This window comes from Mytilus californianus, unplaced genomic scaffold (genome assembly GCF_021869535.1).
Source record: "Mytilus californianus isolate M0D057914Y unplaced genomic scaffold, xbMytCali1.0.p SCAF_3, whole genome shotgun sequence".
Classification (NCBI taxonomy): Eukaryota; Metazoa; Mollusca; class Bivalvia; order Mytilida; family Mytilidae; genus Mytilus; species Mytilus californianus.
The window spans coordinates 47,995,492-48,013,556 of record NW_026262679.1 but is presented as its reverse complement, the minus strand read 5'-3'; the positions used below and the strand labels follow the sequence as shown (position 1 = coordinate 48,013,556).

At 32.7% G+C, this 18,065-nt stretch overlaps 1 long non-coding RNA gene across 1 annotated transcript; it reads right to left on the bottom strand.

The window, feature by feature from the left end:
- Positions 1–7,662: 7,662 nt before the first annotated feature.
- On the bottom strand, positions 7,663–13,676 carry LOC127734747 (uncharacterized). The gene is made up of 4 exons (XR_007997738.1): positions 13,530–13,676; positions 10,826–11,003; positions 9,482–9,543; positions 7,663–8,326 (listed from the first exon to the last, which is right to left on the bottom strand). It is a non-coding gene; the product is annotated as an uncharacterized LOC127734747 (long non-coding RNA).
- Positions 13,677–18,065: the final 4,389 nt, after the last annotated feature.

Below are 18,065 nucleotides of genomic sequence, written 5' to 3'. Positions count from 1 at the left end.
ATGATTCCGCCGGGAAGAATCCAATTAAAATTCGTATTTCGAAGCCAGCTTTTTACGGTTACATTATTTGTGAAGCAAACATTTTCTTTCTTTCTGGCTTATTGAATATAAAGACTAGAGTTATACGGATGATGTTCGACCATCAAATATATAAACTATATTATGTATAATAATAAATATTATTTAAAGAAGATAACCTTAATTGTCACAACTAATCTTCCTACGAGTCATCAAAAATACGTACACATTCACAAAATACTTTAAATGTCATATCTACATACGAATTGCATCTAGTATTTTGGTAGATAGATTGCATCAATTTGCTAATTCATAGCTTGAAACAAGAATAAAATGTTTCTTTTATTCTTTCAGCATTGGAAATCTGTACAGATTTATACTTGATATTGCACAAGATTTGTAAACTGTTTATGACGTAACTGAACGAAATCTTTGAAGTACAGACAACGATATTAAAGTATACATGTAGAATGGCATGATTTCTTATCAGCAGGTTACGTACTTAAGTACGTGAAGGTTTCTTGCTACGGTAATATTTATGGTTTGTTTGTACTTTTGGTTTATATATATATATATATTATATAGATATAAGAAGATGTGGTATAAGTGCCAATGAGACAACGCTTCCTCCTAGTCATAATTTGTAAAAGTAAACCATTATAGGTCAAAGTACAGCCTTCAACACGGAGCCTTGGCTCACACCGAACAGCAAGCTATAAAGAGCCTCAAAAATGACTAGTGTAAAACCATTCAAACAGGAAAACCAACGGTCTAATCTATATATCAAACGAGAAACGAGAAACACTTAAGAACCACACCAACAAACGACAACCACTGAACATCAGGTTCCTGACTTAGGACAGGTGCAAACAAACGCAGCGGGTTTAAACGTTTTAATAGGCGCCAACCTTCACCCTACCTGAAACAATAGTGTAACATCACAACATAAAAAGACACACTATAAAATATCAATTGAAATGGCTTAACTCAATCAAAAGACATATTAACAAATCAAGTGAACATACACTGAACGAATAAATTTGATCTATGACACAATGTAAAAACAAAATTAATAAAACAAGGGGGTTATATGTAAACCAATATCAGAAAGACAACCATAACCTTGGACACAATGCCGCCAAATAAAATAACATACACAGGTAAATAAAAATAATGTTGTTGTAAGGTATACATGGAGTACGGAAATAATTTTTACAAAATTAATAATTTTGTTGTTCCTATTTCGAGAACAAAAGTGAAAATTTATTGTCATACTAAACACTTATCAAAGGTGGTATATATTACAAATAGTGAGACGAGATATAACACTAAATAAGTAAACATAAAATAACAAAAATACTTTACAAATTGTATCAACAGGTCAAATTAACACGAAAGTATGATTTGAGAATCGCAGTTACTGAAAGCTAGTTAATTAAAAAGCCAAAAACAATTAATAATAAAAAATCATGCACAGAGACTAAAATCAACTAAAACATATCCCAGAGATTTAAGAGATAACTGTATGGTATTTGAAGCTTTGTGGACGTCCATCGTTAGTTTTACTGTCGCAGATTGAGTTTGCCTGGCGACGCGTAACGGAGAGACAGAGGTAAACGGGTATTTGCGACAGTAATACTACCAATGGACGTCCGCAAAGCTTCAAATACAATATAGTTATCTCTATTCTAATGCAAAATAAATACATCATTCAATTTTAATCATTATTTCAGTGTAGAATTTTTATTTAATTAAACGAAAATTCAGCGAAATGATGTTATCTTCTTTAGCCCCTAAACCAGCTGACGTCATAGGTATGCTTCCGGCGTCAAACGTCAACACCGGGCGTTTTCTGGCTTTTTGTTCGCCTCAGAATGTAATAAAATTTGATAAAAAGATTTCTAGGCGCAAAATGTGAGTTTTTTTGCTTTTTATTGGAGAAATTACATGTCAATACATCCCGGAATTCAAAATGTCGGCTTCCTTAGTTACAGACAGGGAGACAGAGAATTTTACGCTTACTGTCATCCAATCAGAACCATTGATACAAAATAATTGCATTAGAATTAGTGTTTTAACGTCATGGACAGTCAAAGAAGGCATGACTTGTGCAATGCCAAAATAAAAGTATCGACAGGCAGAAGGATAGTTAGAAGTTAACCTGTTAATAAATATGTATAATGTTATATATAGATACAGTAATCTCTATATAGAAAATGAACGTGGATGTGTATTTATACATCCCAAAAACCGTTTAAAAAGAATACAAATTTAGTTATGTTTTAATATGCTGATGACAAAATCGATGTTAGTGCCAATGTAAACTATATTCAAAGATCTAATTACAACATTGGTAAGATAGCCTTTACCAATACTGTTTAAAGGTTCGATGAGTTTACACGGATCACATAGTGATTTCCGCGCTTTTAGTACAATATTACCGTAAAATTTAGGATGTGAAATACCGTTTTTAATAAGTTTTCTATTGGTACAGCCAAATTTACTAATCAAATCTTTATATCTATGAAAGAATTTAGTAAAAGTTTTAAGTAATTTATGGTAGCGAAATCCAAGACTTAATAATTTACCAGTGATGCATTGATTACGTTCGTTAAAATCTATGACATCACTACACACACGGGCATAACGAACGAGTTGTGATATATAAACACCGTATGGTGGAGCCAAAGGAACATCGCCGTCTAAAAAAGGAAAATTAACAATAGGGAATGAAAAATCGTCTCTTTTGTCGTAAATTTTAGTATGGAGTTTCCCTTTAAAAATTGAAATGTCTAAATCTAGAAAAGGACAACTATTGCTGTTTATGTTAGATTTATTCAAAGTCAGTTCCTTAAGGTAAATTTCGGTAGTATATTTAGAGAACTCTGGATTATTTAACGAAAACAAATCATCAAGATAACGGTAGGTATTGTTGAATGTAATAAAGAGATTTGGTATGTATGTCAATGAGACAACTTTCCACCTGATACCAAATGACGTAAAAGTTAGCAAATATAGAACACCTTACGGCCTTCAACAACAAGAAAAATCCATATCACATAGCAAGCTATAAAGGCTCCAACATGACAAAATGTAAACCAACTGAAACGAGAAAACCAACTATCTGATTAATGTACATACAACAAACGAAAAAAAATCAAATATGTTATATAGCAACAAACAACAACCGAATAACAGAATCCTGATCGGATTACACATGTTTTGGAACGTCTAACCCTTTTCTAACCTGGGAAAGTGGTGTAACAGCAGAGTATAAGCTCAAAATATAAAAATCATTTGAAAATGGTTGTGTCGGTATTATAGAGGAGACTACTTTTTCTGTACTGAATTTCGTTGTACTTTGTTTCATGTACATTGTTCAACTGATCGAACTTAAAGGATGGAGGATTTTTATCTCGAAAGACTAGTTTAACACTTCCACGTGTTGATGTGTCGGTCCCACTTCATTAGCATCTAGAGGGTTTGTTTTTAAATACATGAATATATAAAAGTTTTCGTCATTTATGGGATTTATTATTGATGATACTAGTAGATCGTTTATGGTTATGATATATATGTAGGGGTCTACTTTGATGAGAGTTGAAGACCTTTATTTTTCTTAGTGTTTGTGTGTCATTTGGATTGCTATCGCAAAGGTGCAGATCTTATATCATGTATCTCCTTTTATTGATATCAATTATTTCGAAATCGACTGATTTTGAGAATTTTTCCTTTGTAATTTTCCTTAAAATATCTTTTCTAAAACGTTGACGTCAGTCGTTTAACTCGTCTTTCTGCATTTGAATTTGTTGCCCAAATGAGATATTTTTAACTTAATAGGCTATATTCCTTCAATATAACAGATTGGCCTACAAACCCAACGGATTTTGTATGTTTTTCCCTACTATACATTACGATAACAAACCTTTGTACATGTATCTTCGCCCATTAAATTTTACATTTATGTACATATTCATGTTTAGGGGGCTGCTAAAGCCCGCCTCCGGGTGCCCATTTTCCAGCTGTGTTGAAGACATATTGGTGGCATTCGGCTGTTTTCTACTCTTTGGTCAGGTTGTTGTCTCTTTGACGCATTCCCCGTTTCCATTCTCAATTTTATACTATCTTTTTTTTTTAAACAGTGACTTCCCATTACATATTACTGTAATAAAATACACTGCGTTCCCTATTCATTTCAATATGTAATCTTTGATATGTATTAAATCTGATAAGAGCCTTTTGAGGTACCTCAAATTGAATTTAATTTCAGTACATGTTAGTGTATCTTCTAGAATGACCAGTTACATGTTCTAAATTTTACTAAGTTGTAACAAGTAAACATTTTTTTTTGTATTTGCATTCTTTTCTTTTCTTTTTCTTTCTTTCTTTGTGTGTGTTTTTTCTAATTGGTTTTTGTTCTATTTAGGCTTTATTTTGTTTTTCTGAATTTGTTCAAGTGTCTAGCATTTTTGACATTGAACGCTCCTGTTGAAGATTAATGTTTGCAAGTAATATTTTCTGTGACTTTTTATTGTCTTTTGTAATAGATTTGTTATATATGGGTAAGTACCTGTACAAATCCAGAGCAACATCCAATATGTGAATATTCGAATGGACGGCATGTTCAAACAATATTTTCTCTGGGAAAATAAAATAATAAAAACCAAAAATAATGAAAAAAGTATGAGAATGTAATTTTTGATAATTTAAAAGTATTTGCAATCTTATTTATTAAAACCGTGCATGATAAGAATATATGATATTAGTATGGAAGATTGCGAAACGTGAACGGATGGTGAACAATAACATGGTATAAGTTTAAATTGCATATCTAAATACAATCTTTGACATCTAAATGTTTTAAACTTCTTTAATATTAAAAATTTTAAAATACTTTGAATTCTTTATTTTATGTAAACAATGTCAACCATGTTTCAAAAAGTGTCCATCGAAGAAAGTTTTTATGTTCCATTATTTAAAGTTTGAAAAACGACTTAATTATTTCTTTCATTTTTTTTCACAGCATTTTAATTAAATAAAAATGTATCCTGGTCACTCTACAATATCCTATATTCCTGCACTATTTGTGATATTGCTGTCTAACAGCCACCCATATGACAGTGTATAACGGCATGATTTCATAGAGTTTGCCTCTAGTTTTTGCAAGCATTTTATAATGCGCTATTATTAATTATTGGCTTAAATGAACAAGAACAGAAATTATTTAATACATAATCCTGAAAAATATGCATTTTTGCATAAACCGTCTTTGTGTTTTGAGAGACAATTAAATGTATTTATTTCATATCAAAATCAATCAAGAACTTATACTACATGTACAATCTTTAGAATTCATAACTTACCAAAAGAATATGTACTCCATTTGGTTTTCTTATCACTTAACGTTGCATAAAGATACATTATTATAATATATAGATAATAGTCTGTATTTCCCATGTCTTGCAATCACACAAGTTCAATCCCGAACATTGGAAATACAATCGACTGTCAAATAATCAGCAGGTAAATATGATCAACGTCACCAATATCTATAGATAATGCATGTACCAAGTTACTAATATGACAGTCGCTTACACTTTCTTTTGTCTTATGGGTCCTTAGATTTACAGGTACAAGATACCGAATTAATTTTGGTAAAGAGGAGAATTGAAAATTCGAAATCCTGTGACGAAAAAGACAAATCAAAGGGTACGGATAAACAAGACTAGAGGCTATGTGTATGTTGTTGACTATTATTTCTCCTGCATTTCGAAATGAACATGCCCTTACTACTGTCAAAGAATTTATCGTTATTTTTGTTATAATGCATACGAAAGCAATAGAATATTTTTGGAGTGAACAAATTCTTTGGATGATTTAGATAAAGTCAAGTCTATTAACTCGGTTGATTCGTATGAAGAGGGAGCATTTACCAAATAAACTTTCTGAAAAAGAAATAAAAAGCTAGATGCTAATGCCATCTGCATCTTTTTCAGCCCGTTAAAGTATGACCCCCCTTTCAGATTGAAGTTATTCATATACATAGATGGCGGTCAGAAATTATCGCGGTATTTATGTGAGACAAATATAAAGCATGAGTTTTATATGCTATTTCAACCCATACCCAATGCAAAGTAATGTCTTGAAACTCGTTCGAAAAATGTCACAGTTGCCGTCCAGAGTTTGAAATCGGAAGAGAGAGATAGTTTATAAATAAACTATAAAAGAGCTGGTTGAAAAATAAACTATAAAAACATAAGAACGTTTCATTAAAGCAATATTTCAACATCATCTCTACATGGAGTGTATATTCCCAGGTATGAATTATTTCAGGTCTTGAGTTTTCAATCATGGTGTTGATAGGAGTATGCAGCTTATATCAAAGTTATTGAACCAATATTTCAAAATGGTAAAGTCAAAGTTATTCTTCGGAAGTTTTACGAACTTAACCTATCTCGGTGAGCCTGCTATTGAATTTATGACCATGGATATGTTCCATTTTACGTAGCAACAAATCCGGTTATCCTTTCCTTGTCCACGAATGTGATCTATCTTCAGATATTTGTTGGTTATAAGCAACATGGCGGATGGCATTAGTGGAGCAGGAACTAGATTCCCTTCTGGGACACCTGCCTTCGCCTCAACATTTTTAAATGGTTTACATTCTTCTGTTTTCAGTGTTGTATTTTTGTGTTATTTTTAATGTGTGCTGTCTAGTGAACTTGTCTATATTGTATTGCTTAGATTAAAGCGACAATAGTTTATTGGTGTTGAATTGAATCTCGTAAATTGATTAAGAATGACAAATCAAGGTATCAAACAAAAAACTGAGGTAATCGCATGAACTTCAAAAGGAGCGAGATCGGGCCTTGCGGTCATGAAACTTTCGAGCACGATTTTTGTACTCACACTCAGAAATCAACCAATCAAAATACTGGATTTGATGTTTCGAACACATATTTTGTACTCCGAGTACTGAGTAAAGTTTTATGACCGAGGGCCCATGTGCGTCAACATGGTAAGAGTCTACTACTACGAAGACATCACCAACCATGCTAAGACACACTGATTAAAAATGTCACAATCAGGAATAGGACACATTCGATTAAAATTAAAGATATGACGACTATAATAATATCTAATGATCTCAGACAACGAAACATGTCGCTAGTTAAAACTGCAGTCATCTAAATCTTGTACATTCGGTCTTTAATATAGATTAATATGAAATTTACATGATCGCACCGATGATTTATAATTTTGCCACTGTCTTTATGTTAATCTAGAGGCATATCTCAATTCGTTACCTTCAGAGTGTTATTCCTGGAGGCTGTAGTAATTGCCGAACTTTTCAAATCATCTCAATTCACCCCTGTTTTTTTTGGTAGAGTTATTGTTGCTCAATCTTATGTTTTCTATATTTGTATACTATAATTTTGTTTTCGTCTCCATGTTGTTTCCGGTCTTTCTTAGACTTTTTTTTTAGCTTTTCGGTTTTGTTTTACTTTTGTTTATTTTGTTTATTTTTATAATTTTCATAAAAACTTCTTTTGTGTTTTCTATATTTTGGATTGGTTCCCTAGTTAAAGGGAAAACGGTAGTAATACTGTGTTTTTCACATCGGCGATAAAAAATCAAATGCTCTGAATTTTCTACAATATATAATACAAATCAGTAAAAAAGTAAGTTATGTGTGAGAGAAGTACTTCATTATTTCGTATTAGAAATTAAAGTAAAATGACAAGTTGACCATCTTCCTATTGAGCTTGGCTGTAGTATTCATATCAACATATACACTTTGTTAATGAAAATGCTAACAAAACCGGACGGACGCCCGGTATTTCTATGTTCCCCGCAACGCGTCGCGGGGGGACAAACATATAATTTATACTCATACTTCCAATCAAAACTCAGAACTAAAAAATTGACTTCATCACCTGGGTGAAACTAATACCACGAAAATGAAATAACACTATTCTCCCATTATTATCTGCCAGTGTTTAATTGCAATTGTCTAAATAATCTCTGAGTTTGCCACAAGTTATTTTTTACATTCTAAATTGTGAGTATCTGTGAATATTGCTTCTAGTTTCTGTAGTTTATTATTATATCTTTTTAAGAAATTCATCACTACATTTGATTTCAGATTGATCTGTTCCTTTTGCATTTCTATCACTCATTTGATACTTCTTCTCTTTCTTGTATTTCTTTTTGCAGATTAATACAATTATAGTTACTGTTAAGAGTAACACAATAGTTATAATACCAGCAACCAATCCTGCATTTGTTGTTTTCTCTTCTCTTTTTCCTGTGAAATATGTTAAGTGTATAGATCAAACGAGCTAATATTAGGCATATTTTTAGTGTGATTGAAACATTTATTGAAGTTAACCCCCGAAAACCTAGAATATAGACATATGGTCACCTTTATCTTCTTCTGACCGGCAGCAGAATCCTTGTTAAAGTGGGGTGTCCGTTAGTATAAATACAAAGCCACGTCTGAATGCGGAAGTTAAATCAGATGCGTTGTGTAAACAAACTACCCCTTCTATGCACGTTAAAAAAACCCTTAATTAACCCAATAAAATGAATTAACTGTTGGTATCAATTTCAATATTAGGTAATTCCTTGAATTCATAATTATACGTATTGATATTATATATGACGTATATTTATACCGGCCACAATTCTAAATTGCCAATGAAAAATCTTTATTATTCTTCTGTTTTGCGAAATGCATTTGTTGAACAACGCGAGATTCGATTGATCTCAGTTCATCATTTATATATACATTATACATTATGGTGATGTTCTTTTGGTCCCTTCTTACGGTGTGTATATTTCACAACGTGTTCGCTACGCTCTTGTCTGTTGTAGCGTTTTAGATTTCAATGAACGTAATTTATGTTTAACTGGTAAATGATTAAGTCAGGGATTTTGATACCACAAATTAATTAAAACCTTTACCAATTTTTTTCATAAATACAAAGTTTGGCTGTGTCTGTCCCAAGTCAGGAGCCTGCAGTACAGTGGTTGTCGTTGGTTCATGTCTGTCATATTTGTTTGTTGTAAATTGTTTTGTTATGAATTAGGCCGTTAGTTTTCTAGTTTGAACTGTTTTGCATCTTTCTTGTTGGGACCTTTAATAGTCGACTTCACGGCATGGTTATTTCTCATTGATGAAGGCCGTACGGTGGCCTATTATTGCTGGCTACCACTTCATTTTGGATCCTCAATGCTTTTCAACTTTGTGTTTCATTTGGACTTTTTGACTTTTTTGATTAGAGTGTCACTGACGAGTCTTTTGTAGATGAAACGTGCGTCTGGCATACAAAATTTCAAACCTAGCTGGTATCTATGATGATTTTATTCATTTAAACACTGGTGGATAGTTGTCTATTTGGCAATAAAACCACATCTTCTCACTTTTATATATATTAATAATTTATTTAGACAAACTTACTTTTAAAAATGATATTGATATCTATCATTTCGCAGAATTTACCAGTATATTTTTTTAAACATCTGAAACGAAAACTCAAGTTAGTTACAACTGAAAACAATTGTTTGAATATAAACAAATACCTTGCATGTAACGATTTCTAAAAAAACTAAGTTTAAGGTTACTTTGTATTAAAATTAATATATGCTTCTAGAAAAACACCCATACTGATTCATGACACATACAGTAAATAATAGGAATAATTTCTGTATTTTTGCATTATAAAACAACATTTGTCATGAATTTAACGTAATCTCTCATATCATAGTTGGCTGTTGCTGAAAATTTGTGTCACAGATAGCCATGCATATTTTCTTCTCCCTTATCTTAAAAAATATTAGACAAAGATTGGTGTAATTTTTAAACCTGATACCTGTTATGGGTTTATTTACAACCACGTGCACTGTGTCGATACCACTCCTGGTGAAGGTTTCCTACTCGATGGTTTCACCAGCCCAATAGTCAGTTTTTCTGTACTGACATGAATGACCATTGAATTGGTTGTCGGTGTGACTAGAGGAACAAGAACTCATAAGTTGACCTATGATTTTTATAGGGCTATGTTGCTGTGACTTAAGAGTTTTTCGTTGAAATTAAGCGGACAATAATATTGTTTGTCTTTTTTATTTTATTTCGCAAGTCAGGAATATGACAGTTTTTTTCCATTCGTTTGATGTGTTTGAGCTTTTGATTTTACCATTTGATAAGGGACTTTCCGATTTGAATTTGCCTATGAGTTCGGTATTTTTGTTATTTTACTTTTTATCTATTTCTTCTGGTCATTGTATTGTCTCGTCTTTCGGTCCCCTTGGCATCATTTTACGCATTATTGATTACAAGAAAACAGTTCGATTATTTATAACAACGAAGGTACTGAACTAACTACCTTATAAGAGAAACCTAGAATTATTGAGCCACAGTAAAGTACACAAATTAGGCACATTGAAAACAACAAGACAGTTAAGGCAATATGAATATAAATGAATAAAGACCAGTATTAAGGATGAAGCGAAACAAATTTCTACGAACACAAAAATTGATACCCCTATATAATAAGCTTCAAATCCCTATTAGGAATATATTTTTTAATGTCTTTATATATTTTTGGGTTTAGTATATGAAATGTTAACCACACACAACATTCAAACGTTTAATTCGATATGCTTGAATGCAAATTGAATCGGCGTCTGAGAAATTAATGTTTCATTATTATCAGAGTCGTTTTCAATTAGCATATGACACTAGGTTCATAAAACAAGCAAATGCATTCCAGATATTCTGGTTTGTACCTTAATGTATACTTACGCACAGCGAACAAATCTATAATCTATGTAAGTAGCAAAACATGTCCCTCCGTTCCGACAAGCAATGGTTTGGGTTTCATTTTCTGTACATTTCAGTCTATGATTTCCTGGCATTTCAACCTGACCATTGGTAGCAGTGTGACCTTGTGATTTTGGTTGATTTGAGCTTCGACCGCAGCCTATGTATGAATAACAAGCAGAACGTAAATAGTGACACATGTGTTAAAAAAATGTCAGAATATCACAAAAAAAAAGAAAAGAAAAAGAATAACAGGATAGTATCTGCTGAACAGATGACAATTAAATTATGTAGAATTGAGAATGGAAATGGGGAATATGTCAAAGAGACAACAACCCGACCAAAGAGCAGATAACAGCCGAAGGCCACCAATGGGTCTTCAATGCAGCGAGAAAATCCCGCACCCGTAGGTGGTCCTCAGCTGGCCCCTACATAAAATTGTGTACTGGTTCAGTGAAAATGGACGTCACACTAAACTCCAAAACATATAAAGGAACTAAAATTAAAAAAGCATACAAGACTAACAAAGGCCAGAGGCTCCTGACTTGGGACAGGCGTTAAAATGCGGCGGGATTAAACATGTTTTGTGAGATCTCAACCCTCCCCCTATACCTCTAGCCATTGTAGAATAAAGAAACACATAGCAATACGCACAGTAAAACTCTAGTTTCGCTGAACAAAAGAGGCGGAAGATACTAAGTGGACATTCAAAACTCATAAGTCGAAGAGAAACTGACAACGACATGGCAACAAACGAAAGACGACGAAAAGACAAACAAGTCTACAAAACACTACATAGAAAACTTAAGGCTGATCAAAATTGGGGTGATCTCAGGTGTCCCGGAAGGGTAATTAGATCTTGCTCCAGTAGTCACCACCGTCGTTCGCCAAACTAGAAATCAAACCAATTGATGAATAAGATATACTAATGGCCGGCCTTAAACACTTAGAATCCATTTTTTATACCAAAATTTATGATAAAAGAGATGATTTTTCATTTCCTATTGTTAATTATTCATTTTTAGATGGTGACGTTCCCTTGTCACATCTTATGGTGTTTATATATCTCAACTAGTTCGATTCGCTCGTGTATGTAACAACGTATTTGATTTCAACGAAAGAAATCTCTGTATTACTGAAAAATTATTACACCAGGGTTTTCGATATCACAAACTATTCAAAACATTTACTAAATTTTATCATCGGTACAAGGACATCATTCGTAAATATAAATCAACATGCAGAAATCTTATACGTTCAGGTATTTCACATCCAATATCTTATGGTAATATTCTTTACAAAGCACAAAAATGTCGGCATTCACCTCAAAAGCTAACCAAACTTTTAAACAGACTTATTCGGAAGGGAAATAGTTACGATACTGTTGTTAGATCATTGAGCATTGCATATTTTGGTATTAATATTGATTCACTCATAGGGTCTTTGCATCGGAAATAAACACATTTATTCTAAAAATAGTTGTTGGCATGATACGGGTTATGTTCTTCTCATATATTTTATGATGGTATGATACTAAACCCCTAACGGGAGGGATTGTATGTCAGTAACTGCTAGTAGTCCTTTGTTAATTTATGTATCATTGTAATTTTGCTTAGTTTCTTTTGTTACCTATTCTGACATTGGACTCGGACTTCTTTTAAACTGAGATTTACTGTTTTACTTACTGTACTGGGGAGGGTTGAGATCTCACAAAACATGTTTTACCCCGCCGCATTTTTGCGCCAGTCCCAAGTCAGGAGCCTCTGGCCTTTGTTGGTCTTGTATGTTTTTTTAATTTTAGTTTCTTTATATGTTTTGGAGTTTAGTGTGACGTCCATTTTCACTGAACCAGTAAACAATTTTATTTAGGGGCCAGCTGAGGACCACCTCCGGGTGCGGGATTTTCTCGCTGCGTTGAAGACCCATTGGTGGCCTTCGGCTGTTATCTGCTCTTTGGTCGGGTTGTTGTCTCTTTGACATATTCCCCATTTTCATTCTCAATTTTATTTGATGAGCAGGTACAATCATATGTTATATATGATATTGTTATACAACAACAAAAATAGAAACTAACATATATCTCTTGTCTTGATACCCAGGCTGTTTAATATTGTTTTTTTGTTTTTGTTTAGGGGTTGCACCATTTCAAACAATTGTAACCCTCGTGTCCTTTTATGATGAATAAGTGTTTAGATACAAAACCCACAGTGTGTTATACTCATTATGTTAATTGGAATCATTTAACAGAAATTATTTCATGAAATAAGATACGTATCACTTTTTGTTAACAGCACTTCTGTCACTATCATTAGTTGGTCGATTTGAGTCCGAGGTTTTTGCTGACATATGGAATTGCATCATAGTAATTACAAATTCGGTGATAAGCCTCATTCGATTATATCGCAATCGAGACAAACTTTAAGACAGTTGGAACATATCCGTGCTCCTCACTGACACAGATGTTCAAAATATTCACTAATTTTGGATTTATTTTGTGACAGATCATCTTAATTATTTTCGTTCTTATACTAAAAATGCCTAGATTTAGGTAAAAAAGATTGAAAAAAATCATTGCAAAGCTGTTCATTAATACAGCTTGCAGTTAAAACGGCACGTATTAGCTTGATAGCGACATTGATAGTGTGAATAAGCATACATATTCAGAACAAATGTTAAGTGACCTTACCTGTACAGTATTCTATCAAAATAAAACAAGGAAGCACAATTCGTATCAATAACATGTTCAGGGGGTAGTCTATTTTACCTCTAAGTAAATACATTTGATAAAAATTTATCCAGTCGACAGTTTTTAAATAATATCATGTAAGATAATTTTAATGGCAAGGCCGTGTGAAATTGAGATAACATAGACTGAGTTACCGGTAATAAATTAACTCATAACCTCTTTAACTTACATTCAGATTAAAGTGTAAATGGAGTTTCTATTCGTATTATTTTTTATTTTAATTTCATTTAATCAGTCAACCTTCTACTTTTAAAATTCTTTAGTATTTATTCTTCACCTATCTTACCGGGTATATTTCATGGTAACACTTGGTTAATACAGGTAAAACATAAATAAATTTGTTTTAAGTTACAAAACTGTATACTAATAAACTGGATTTTTTTCTACGTATTCATGCCTAACAAGTGTGCTATCACTGTAACCTACAAGTTATGACTGTTCACATGGTACCGGACCTTTTGTTATAATACATAAAAAGAATAACAGAAATGGCCATATTGGATATACAACAGATCACATCAATCCGAAACAATAGACGATGATGATGATGATGACGGAAGGGTGCTTAACGTCTAGCGGCAAATTAATATGCATATTCAGGACGAGGAAATATTAATGTAATATGAATATGTACCCAGCTTTGTACTAGACCGACACGCTGAGCCGGATTTTTAACGTGCTAGTTCACAAGGCAACAGTCCGTAGGAAGAAATGTCACCTTACCCGGACACATTATTCTGATTCCGAGCCGACCAGTCTTTGGTCTTACTCCTTAATTCCGCGTGCTTAGCGGAGTAGCAGCAAATACTAATTTTAAAGTCTTTGGTTTGACCCGGCCGGGGTTCGAACCCAAGACCTCCCGCACTCGAACAATAGACGAACAACCAACAATAAAATCATTTATCTACCAGGCATGATACTATAGATAACATTAACAAACTTTTTTTTTTTTTCAGATACATCTCTCATTGTTAGGGAAACTGCATCTAAATGAAGGGCATTTGCAGATATTTACAATGTGTACGGCAATGTTTTCAAAGATATCAAGGGAAATATAAAAAAAAGATGTGGTATGATTGCCAATGAGACAACTCTCCACAAGAGACCAAATGAATACTTGTTTATGTACAACAAATATAGATAAACATGTACTTAACTCTAATCAGCTAATCATAATTTTGAGTTTGTGATCTATGACCCAGCTACGAAATTTTATTGGTGTATTTGGCAAAACCTTTCGGAATTTTGGCCCTTCGTACTTTATTAGCCTTTTGACTTTTTTTATGCGAGCGTCACTGATAAGTCTTTTGTAGACGAAACGCGCATCTAGTGTACACAATTTTAAACCTGTTATATTTGCTTATATAGATATAAGAAGATGTGGTATGAGTGCCAATGAGACAACTCTCCATCCAAGTCAAAATTTATAAAAGTAAACCATTATAGTTTATTTAATGTTTAAATGAATTTAGAATACGGATGTTTAAGGATGTAAAGACTTGTTGCACAATAAGCACGTGGCAATTGTTTACATACACTTTCTACATTTACACGTGGTCAAGTTATAGGCGCTTTTTGATTGGATGCAGCGAGTTTCGACTGCAACCAATTAAAATCATTACCTTGTGTCTCCGAAATTCTATCTCAATCTGCCAAGGGTGGAGAGGAGGGAAGTGGATCGTAACCCTTGGCTAGCGAAGATGGATAATGATATACAAGAGCATTAAAGGTCAAAATTCAAACGAAAATGTGTCGAGCTGATTTATGGTCCTATATTTTTGTCGATACAAGTGCGGTCATTTTTACGATTAATATGGTACTTTCATACAATGCAAGTGTATACTGATCTGTCTGTATGGGGAAAAAAGCAGTAATAAGAGACATAATTTGAGAATTCTCAAGTTGTGTGCATTGTAGTTCTAAAAAAAATCATCACATTTAAGATAACAGGCAGATACATGTAATTATCGGTAGTGCTCGACACAATATAAAGACTTTTTGAACTCGTTCGCTGCGCTCACTCGACAAAAAGCTTCATATTGTGACTCACAGCTGATATTAAAATTGCAATATGAAGACAACCTGATAATCGGTACTTATCATTGCGAAGTAATAGCACGTCTTATCAAAGTAAATCGTTTAATATAGTAAATTCATAGTAAAGGTTCAAACAAATCACGGCGAATCATCATACCTCACATACATTTGTATAGAGTTTTTTTTTTTATTTCACATGGTTAAAACCATTAATACACTAATGACAATAAACATGTGAAAGCATTACACTTTCATAAATACAAGTTTAATCAAAGTACTGAAGTACTGAACATCGGATGACCGCCAGTACTTGTGGATGGTCACAAGCACTTATCTCAGAAAAAAAAATCCCATCTCTATACCTGAATGTGAGGTAAAGGTACATAATTATATTTTTTTCTGAGACAAGTTCGTGCGTGGATGATGAATAAATGACAGGGAATTCAACCTCACCGTAATAACTATTATATTGTAGTGGTATAATCATTTGTTATCAGTATACGGTTTGTTGTTATATATTATATCAGTATTTGTATATAACAGTTACATGTATACCGGTATATAATTTTCATCCATTTGTATATCATTCTATTCTACTAATCTAATAATAATGCAGTGCAAGCGGATGGTGGACACTCTTCTGTTACAATTCGATTTTTCTAATAGAATGGATTTGAGTAGGCATTCATATTTTCCCGCAAACGTTCTTGAGATATTCTTCCGCATGCGTTAACACAAATTTTCGGTATTCTTGATTTGTTATTGATATATATATTTCTCACGACAAAACATTTTCATATCATTTATCTATGTTCCTAAAAAAATTATTTTCATAAATATTTATTGATGAAATTGATATATAACAAGCGATAAGGAATGTTATTTTGCGTTCGGTTATCAGTCAAAAACAAAAGTCACGTGGGTAGAAATGTCTGTGGCAACAATACACCGGAATGCCCTCACGGTCATCCGATGTACAAATATGAATATGAAATATCTAAAGGCAATATACAGTTTCAACAATAGACAGATGAATGTATCATAATCGCATAAATTCGAACGTAGTGAATGAGGTAATAATATATTGTCTAAACAACATTATGTCTACGAGCAGATAAACTTATATAATATATGCACTTTTCTTTTGCAATAGAAAAAAAAAACTACAAACAAATATTCATCTCATGTCTTATCTTTTTGATTTCTTTGCGATTGTATCATTTAGAACATTTGAAACCCTTTGTGTCCTTTTATGATGTAAAAGTTCTTGAATACAACGCCTACAGTTTGTTTTCTTATGTCGTTTCTCTGAATCATTTAACAGTAATTATTTTATGAAATAAGATATATATCAGTATCGTTGATAGTCCTACCTTAACTATAATGATTATTAGTTCGTCCGATTTGAATTTAAATTGTTTTGCAGACATATTGAATTGCATGGTAAATCATTTAACATTTTTTTTTTCATTTTTGTCTTCTCTACCAACAAATAATCGAAAATAAATCAAAAATGTATGAATCGATATATTTTGTTTTAAATCAGTTTGAGAACTCAATACTAATAAAAGGCATTGCTGAATCACAACCAACATATAACAATCACATTTTTTAAGATGTTGAAGGCGTTTATTCATGAAATCACTATAAGTGATTAAATATTTTTAATGAATCATAGATTTTTCTAGGTGTTTGAAAAAAAAACTTCTTGTTAAAATATGCAAACGTAATTGACAGAAAACCAATGAAAAATATTAACTACATACCTCCTCATCCCTCGGAATTGCAAACTAGTATATACATTATTGTATTATATGTCTCTGTTGGGATTTATACTATTCTGAAAAGTCCACCCTGTAAATAAAAACCTCTTAAACAATTGCAAAAAATAAAATTATTCATGAGAAAACAACTAGTTACATATCTTTAAACAGTATAAAACTGACGCCAAAGGTGGAGTAGGGTATAAAAAATATAGCAACCCGTCCGGCAGGCCATTGCAGAAAGGTGGCGTCTACTTGGCTATGCGGGATGTAATTATAAATACGCAAATACTTCTAGTCAGTCAGAATGGGGATATATTATTGAAAAACAACTTACTGGATTTATTGTTTATTCGTTCTATTTCTTAATATGCACGGACTCTGTGTCGTTAGACGTTACAAACTTAAGAAATTGTCTTTTTTCGTCTATAAATGCTGAAAACTCTTTTTTGAACGCGGTTGTCGCTATCATTTGATAATTTGGGGGGGGGGGGGGGGCAGAATTATGCTGAAAATGAGTATCCTGGCCTGGTAAGAGCTGAAAGTAAATACCTTTGCCAAAGACAAGCTGAAAATGAATATTTTGCAACACAAAAAGTAGGAAATAATTTGAACAAAAGTGAAAATAAAAGAAAATATTGGGTATGACGTATAATGTAATGAAACATGATGTTGG